Source organism: Syngnathus scovelli, chromosome 3 (assembly GCF_024217435.2).
Source record: "Syngnathus scovelli strain Florida chromosome 3, RoL_Ssco_1.2, whole genome shotgun sequence".
Lineage (NCBI taxonomy): Eukaryota > Metazoa > Chordata > Actinopteri > Syngnathiformes > Syngnathidae > Syngnathus > Syngnathus scovelli.
This window is the reverse complement of record NC_090849.1, coordinates 14,691,175-14,698,334: the sequence shown is the minus strand read 5'-3', so window position 1 is coordinate 14,698,334 and position 7,160 is coordinate 14,691,175. Positions and strand designations below refer to the sequence as shown.

Genomic DNA, 7,160 nt, shown 5'->3' with positions numbered 1-7,160 from the left:
GTTCAGCAAATTGTCATTGGAGATATCCCTTCATTTTAAGCCCTCCTTACTTCACCGATTGCTTTCCCTAATACTCATCCTCTTTTTCTTTTTCGTCATAAACTTCTTTGTGGGGTGTTATCTATCCCCTGATGATATCTGGCAATTGCTAATTTAAATTCAAATTTGGGGGGCGGAAGTTAATTAGTTGCACAGACCAGTGGCTAGATTTGGAGATTTGATCGTTTTGACTGAAGCTGTTCAAGGATACAAAAAGGCCTGCTGTTTTGTCTCGGAATCATCTACACCAGGGGTGTCAAACTCATTTTTTTCGCGGGCCGCATTGTAGTCATAGCTTCTTTCGGAGGGCCATTATGACTGTCAACCCAAATAAATGTATGAGCACTTTATATTATACACAGTAAAAGCTACAAAACAAACTGACAAATAACTTGTTTTCAAATCAGACGAGTAAGAACTAGTCAAATATTTAAAAAAAAAGATATTATTAAAAGTGAAGATAATTTGCAATTCTAGTATTGACACACGAATTTGATGCACAATTTATCTTCGCGGGCCACATAAAATGACGTGGCGGGCCGTATCTGGCCCCCGGGCCTTGAGTTTGACACCTGTGATCTACACATTATTGAGCTTGTAGTTGAGGCCAGTAATGTTTAATTAATGCATCAGGTCTGTAGTTTCTTTGAGATGTAATGCACATTACGGAAGATGGCTCGTTTAGGCCTTGTTGATTCTTGAACGTTTCGTAAAGTCTGAGGCAAGAAATCACATAACGTATGAGATTGTACTAAAAAAGAATCGTTTGATTACAAATGTAAATGTTCCAGACATGGAATGTCTTGTTTGTAAAATGAGTGATAATGCTTTTGTTATTATGAGAGTGGCTACATTTTGAGGCACCCTCCGATGTCTTCCACTGGTACTCATCATTAATCTCTCGGCTTAGTTATATCGACTAATTCTGTATTAAGTGGCCCATATCAGAAAAAAAAAAACAAACATGATAAGTAGACAGGTGGTAGTAGCAATGTTATATTCTTCATAGTCATACTAGAAACAATCTTCAGCAAATTTAGCGAGGTGTAAATGTATATATTTACAGACTCATATAGTATATAATATATATATATATATATATATATATAGTATATATTTTTTGTGTGTTTAGTGTGTGTCTTAAAGCTCCGTAATGGTAACCACCCCCTCATTATTGCTGTTCCACTAAGAGCCTGCAGATGGCAGACGCACCATTTGCCAGAACGGTCGAGTTCATCTTGGAGCGGCTCAAGACAAAGAACAACAACTACGTGTTATTTGAAGCAAAAGAATTTGGCTGTCGGCCAATAAAGCGAACAAAATAAATAAATACTAATAAATAAAGTAAAAAAAAATAAAGTTATAATTGTACCGTGTTTGTGTGTGCGCGCGTGCGTGAAGTACGTGAATGAGTTGTGATGATGGAAATTAAGGAAAAAGGCAAGCCATGTAAATTAAAATAAGATTGGTTGTGTAAAGTGCTTTGAGTAAGGCACAAAAGCAAGTGAAAGACTGGTAGTAGAACTTGCATGTAGGATGATGGAGAGAAAAATACAAAAGTAAAATAAAAATACAAATTTAAAGGTGACAACAAAAGTTTTGAGCGAGGTGCAAAAGCAGGTGAAATATTGTAGTAGTGGTGGTACCTGAATGAATGACAATGGTGAGGAAAAGAAAAACTGGATAAAATAAAAATCAAATAAAAGTTACATAGGCCTTTTGACAGTAAGCATGTTAAGTGCAAAAGCTAATGAAGTACTAGTAGGGTGTGGTAGAAGAAGAAATACATGTACCTGAATGAATGAATGATGAGGGTGAGGACAAGACAGACGTAGTGAAATGAAAATTAAAATACGCATTACAAGGTGACTGTAAAAGCACTTTGAGTAAGGTGCAAAACCAAGTAAAGCAGTAGAAGGAGTAGTAGTAGAACCTGAATGAATGATGAGGTAGAGAAAAACAGTGTAAAGTAAAAAAAAGAAAAAAGAAAGAAATCGCAGAATATAAGGTGAAGGTATAAAAGCATTTTTGAATAAGATACAAAAGTGAAGGCCATTTAAAAACAAGCCATTCAAATGCAATAGAATGCTGGTGGTTGCCCAATCTGATCACTAAGGACAAAACAAACAACATAAGGCAAAGGCATCAATTAAATTAAAGATGTCGTAGGGGGGACAGAGGAAGGAGGTCTAAATGAAGATAATGTCAAATACACATATTAAAACTAAAATGAAATAGCCGCAAGGCTGCAGGCAGACGAGGAGATTAAAACTCAAAGGGATGCCTCGTCTCGGCGCCCTGAGGTGGTGATGCTGTAGAGATGCAAACAAACATCGAGCACCAATTTTGTCTAAGGCTAAAGTGGCAAGACAAAGAGTTAAAAAGGGAATCTTTGTTAAAAACAAACCTTTAGTACATTCTGGAGATACAGTAAATAAAAGGATTAACATGCTATTGCATCATTGCAAGAGACAGAGATATTGCATCCTTTGGCACCAATCATTTTATTTGAGCATTAAAAATGAAAACATGAGGATAAATGACACTACCCATATTTTCTTTTACTGCTCACTACAAAAAATATCAATTAGGGAAATGTGTCAATTACACTGTTATGGCTCTTTCTTCATATTGTGCTTATATCATTAAAAAAAAAAAAGGAGGGGGGGGGACTATCAGCAAAGCTAATCACCTATGAAGGAACGAGTGGGTGGCGACATCAAATTGAACCATGAAAATGGAACGGGAATTAGATGCACTTAGCCGTCAGATGTTAATGGCAGCAATCAACAGCCAATTATCCGGCATACTTGAGTACCTTGACAAGCACAGGTGTAGCCTACAACTAATACAAGCCTCACTCATGCATTTACATAAATTTTACAGCAAATTCCCTCTCTGATTGAAACACGCCTTTTTCATTGGGGTTACAATTAAGTAGTGTTTGTACCTGAGGCTAACAACTTTTATATTTCTTGTGCGTCAATAAAGCTCTAGCCGGAAGAAATGGATTTTAGACGCACAAATTGACTTGAACGTTGTTAGAAGGATGCCGCATTTCTACATGTTCCAAGTGGACAGTGTGGTGGTGTCAGTGGCTGGCATGACCCTCGCTGTGGACATGATCTGGCCTGATGATGGGCTGCTGATGCTGATCATCTCTGTCACTAGGGTGGATTTCAAGGCTTAGCACTGACTGCTGCCCTGACAAGTCACACGCACACGCACGCACGCACGCATGCATGCGCACACACACACACACACACACACACGGTCGTGAGTCCCCCGTCCGTACGATTATCCCATCCTTACGCAACAGGTGATGGGTTTCCCTGAATGTCATCTGTGTCATTGGCCTCTGTTCAGAGACAACATTCAAGACCCAGAGAGAGCTGGCTGGCAACATGCCCGATCTACAAGTGAGCTGTCCTATCACTGACATCAAGAAAGCTGAAGATGTCACGTCTTCATCTCTTGAGAGTTCAATCCGCCTTTCAGGATGGATCAAATTCTCTGTCCTGAAGTGTAAAGGCTGTTATGTAGCTCACAAAACATCCCTTGGGATACAGTGTGGCTTAACAAGGGTGTAACTTATTTCTGGGGTGAGGCTACTTCGTTATCTGCAGCTCTTGACTGTGATTTGACGCAAGGATATTCACCTATGTGAAGATAGTGATCGTGTCACTCACTGATTTGTCACAATAACTACAATAACTAAGTAGAACCATACCTACATTATACCAAGGAAATCACAATGTCCTGTCATTGGTAACTGGTCACGTGGTCCACGGTTAGGATGCTGGTGACGTCTAGGTTGCATTCATTGTTTACATTTTAGCCATGTGTTTAAAAATGGTTTAAGTGGGCTGGTATGTATTGATACTGAATACTGACACTTGATTTTAACTGCAAGCGTACCCGAACATTTTACGGCTTACCGAGACTTCACTTGAGCCTTTTTCATTTAGGCACGTCAAGGAAACTGCAAACAAATTCATAACATGGCAAATGCAAGCAACGAGTGTCTAGCGTCTGGCCTGACTGCTATTACGTTGCTTTGCTTTCCTTCTTTTTCATTGATGAGGACATATGCTATTTGTTTTTTAATTCAGTCTCCATATTTCAAGGAAGAGGTTGTTGCTTAAATTTGAGGTATTTTTCATTCAAATAAAAAAGTATTGTGTCTTATGCACTTAAAGTTGTGGTCATGAAATCTAAACAGCATTTTACATTTTGAGTTGAATGTATTATTTATTGTATATTAATGAACTTCATGAACTGCTGTTACTCATCGCTTAATTTACCTGGCAACAATGGAATAATGGGTGTACTGGCAATTATAGTCCACTTATAACACTGCCAATGACATATCAATACAAACATATTTCATACCATTTGACATATAACAATAGAGTACGATTCCATTGACAGTCCATTAGCTATTAAGAATGACCTCCTCTTGCGTCCTCATTTGTTCGCCCTGCAGCCACTTGACTTGTTCTACTTGACTCCCGAACCATTTTAATATCAGGCTGCTATGGCTTTTCCTTCCTTCAAGCCAGTATCTTCATATTTCTGCTTCTGTCCTCCGAGAGGAAGAAATATGTTGATACACAGCTCATGGAGTCAGTGACCCCTTTAATGACCCTTTTATATGACATGGTGTGTTTGCATGGTGTGACTAAGAAATAGGTTTAATGAATTTTACAATGACATTGTGTATGTGTCAGATTGAAATTCTATTGGGATCCATTTGTAATCCTTAAAATTAATTCACCCTATTCACCAAATTCCAAGAAGTCAATGCATTCCAACATGCCTGCTCAGCTTTGTTTAGCGACGGGTGCAACATCTTGTTAGCAGTTCATATTAATCACTTTGGAAATGCCATCAATAAAGCAGCCCTACGGAAAAATGGCAATTAAGCATTTATTGGCCCGATGTGATCAGTGTTGTCCAAGGTCATGAGCAGACATCAATGGCAGTGTGAGCATGTGTGAGGTGTGTGTGCGTGTGTCTAAATACAACGAGTGTGTGTGTTTATCTTGTTCAACTTTTACTTTGTGACAAGAGCCTCTATAAAAGCGGCCGTCTGTGTGGATGCAGCATGGGCACTTACTCACACAGGAGTCCACAGTGCTATATATTAATTAAGGATTTCACAAACAATGATAGTGACAATAAAGACAGTCCTCCCTCTTTGTCCTGAGCATTCTGCCGTCAGACGACATTAGGAGGCATGTGAGAGGAGATAGGGGAGGGGGACGAGGGGGAGATAGAGCTCCTTCTCTCTAGAATGTAATCTCCCTGATGTTACATGGTGCAGCCTAAACTGATAAATTGCAGATTAAATGGCGGCCACACTCCACTTCACCCTGCAGCCCACACCACCCCCTTTTAGTTCCTCACATTTTTTGCTATTCACTGCCTTCTTGGCCTGTCAATTCTGCCTAATCGTGAGAGGCACTAAAACACCAGGTCTTGACAGAGCCAGATCAAGAATGATGAACATCTCTCAATGGCAACAGACTCATGCCCCTAACTCTACTCGAAGGCTCGCATCACTTATGCAGAAATCAGCGGCGGGCCAGCATCCAGGAATTATGCCTGCTGACAGGAGATGCATGAGGTAGGCATTGTGCAGCTCCAGCAGCCTTGACAAGTTATACTTAACTGCGGCGACGGTGACCCCGAACACAAAGGATACAGCGTCTTATTAATGGCCGAGCATCCATGTCAATAATCCCTGCTTTTGGGTTGTGTCCAGACTCATGCATCTTGCCACTACTACTAAATGACGCTTGGTTTTACTGAATATTTACACACACACATCCACATACGACACGCACGCACGCACGCACGCACACACACACGCACACACGGAACCTCTCAAAAACAATTGGAATATAGAAACCCAATCCACCAATTATCAATTATCTGTCTTCACCAAAAACCTTGATGCCCTTCCACCTTATCCATAAAGCTGCATATAGGGAAAATAAGTCATTAAATTTCTTAACCGCATGTTGCTGATGCCGTCCATGGAAATATTTGTAATGTATATTCTAATTTTTCTGAATAAATTAGGCAGGACTGCATTTCCATGTAAATTTATTCAAGGCGGGGACAGTGCATGCGGGGGGAGTGCAGTAAGATCTGCCAGATTATGCATAATTGTAGCATTGTAGCCCTCATTTCTACATCTACTTCTGTGTTGCGTGGTCATTAAATTCTAAAATAATGGCAGCCTCGCAGCTTCTGGGTCCTAATTGCCCCTTCCTTACAATAGCCTTCTCGAGACAATATGATAAAGCGCGCTGTAGGATCCATTAATAAGACGGCATTTCTAATTGAGGAGGACAGTCTTTGGCGTTTCTGCTCGCACTGGATGCCACTTGCAGTGACTTCACTCACTCAATCGCATTGCGCTCCCTTTTGGTCTTTTTGATGCCTTTGATGGAACTTGAATTGTATGCAGTCCTGCAATATCGCTCGTCATCCCCATCCACACTCATTGGTCGTAACATTGTTCTTGAAGGCTGCACTGTATCATACTGAAATGTGTTTTCCAACATTGTTTCGCACACATATTTAACTACAACAACAACAACAAATATATCATACCGAATTTAACACCTCTCAGTATCACGCAGTTAAGTTCAACAGCACTGCAAACTACAAGACTTAAAATATCTTGACAAAAGAAATGGTCATTATAAAACATGGGGCTATGAAGCAATCATTATTCGGTTGCTTGCCAAAGTAATTTTAGACATGTAGTGCTACGTAACAAAGGTTACGATTGACGTGAACTTTGGATTTATCATTGCCAAGATTAAAGATTGACAAAAGGGGTCAAACCATGTCTTCTTGTGCCGACCTTTGACATTAGTACATTTGTTTCAATTTAAAAAAAAAAATAGAAAATCACATTTTCTAAGTTTGTACTTTTGTTACTACAACATTATTTTGCTTTGAGCTCCCCCAAATTTGTTTCATAGCACATGCATTTGGTTTTGGTCATCCATCGTTTTTCTCACTTCTAAAACATAAAAACATTCAGCATAATTGCTTCAAGATGTCAGAGGAACAGAGGGAGAGATCAATCTGGGATTCGTGAG

General features: G+C 39.7%; 1 protein-coding gene across 1 annotated transcript in view; it reads right to left on the bottom strand.

Moving 5' to 3' along the window:
- Nucleotides 1–6,264, bottom strand: part of sf3a1 (splicing factor 3a, subunit 1) — a 125,264-nt gene extending 119,000 nt beyond the window's left edge. The window contains exon 1 of the mRNA XM_068650151.1: nt 6,255–6,264. The gene's annotated coding sequence lies outside the window, so the exon portion shown is untranslated. The remainder of the gene's footprint in view (nt 1–6,254) is intronic.
- Between the last annotated feature and the right edge of the window lie 896 nt (nt 6,265–7,160).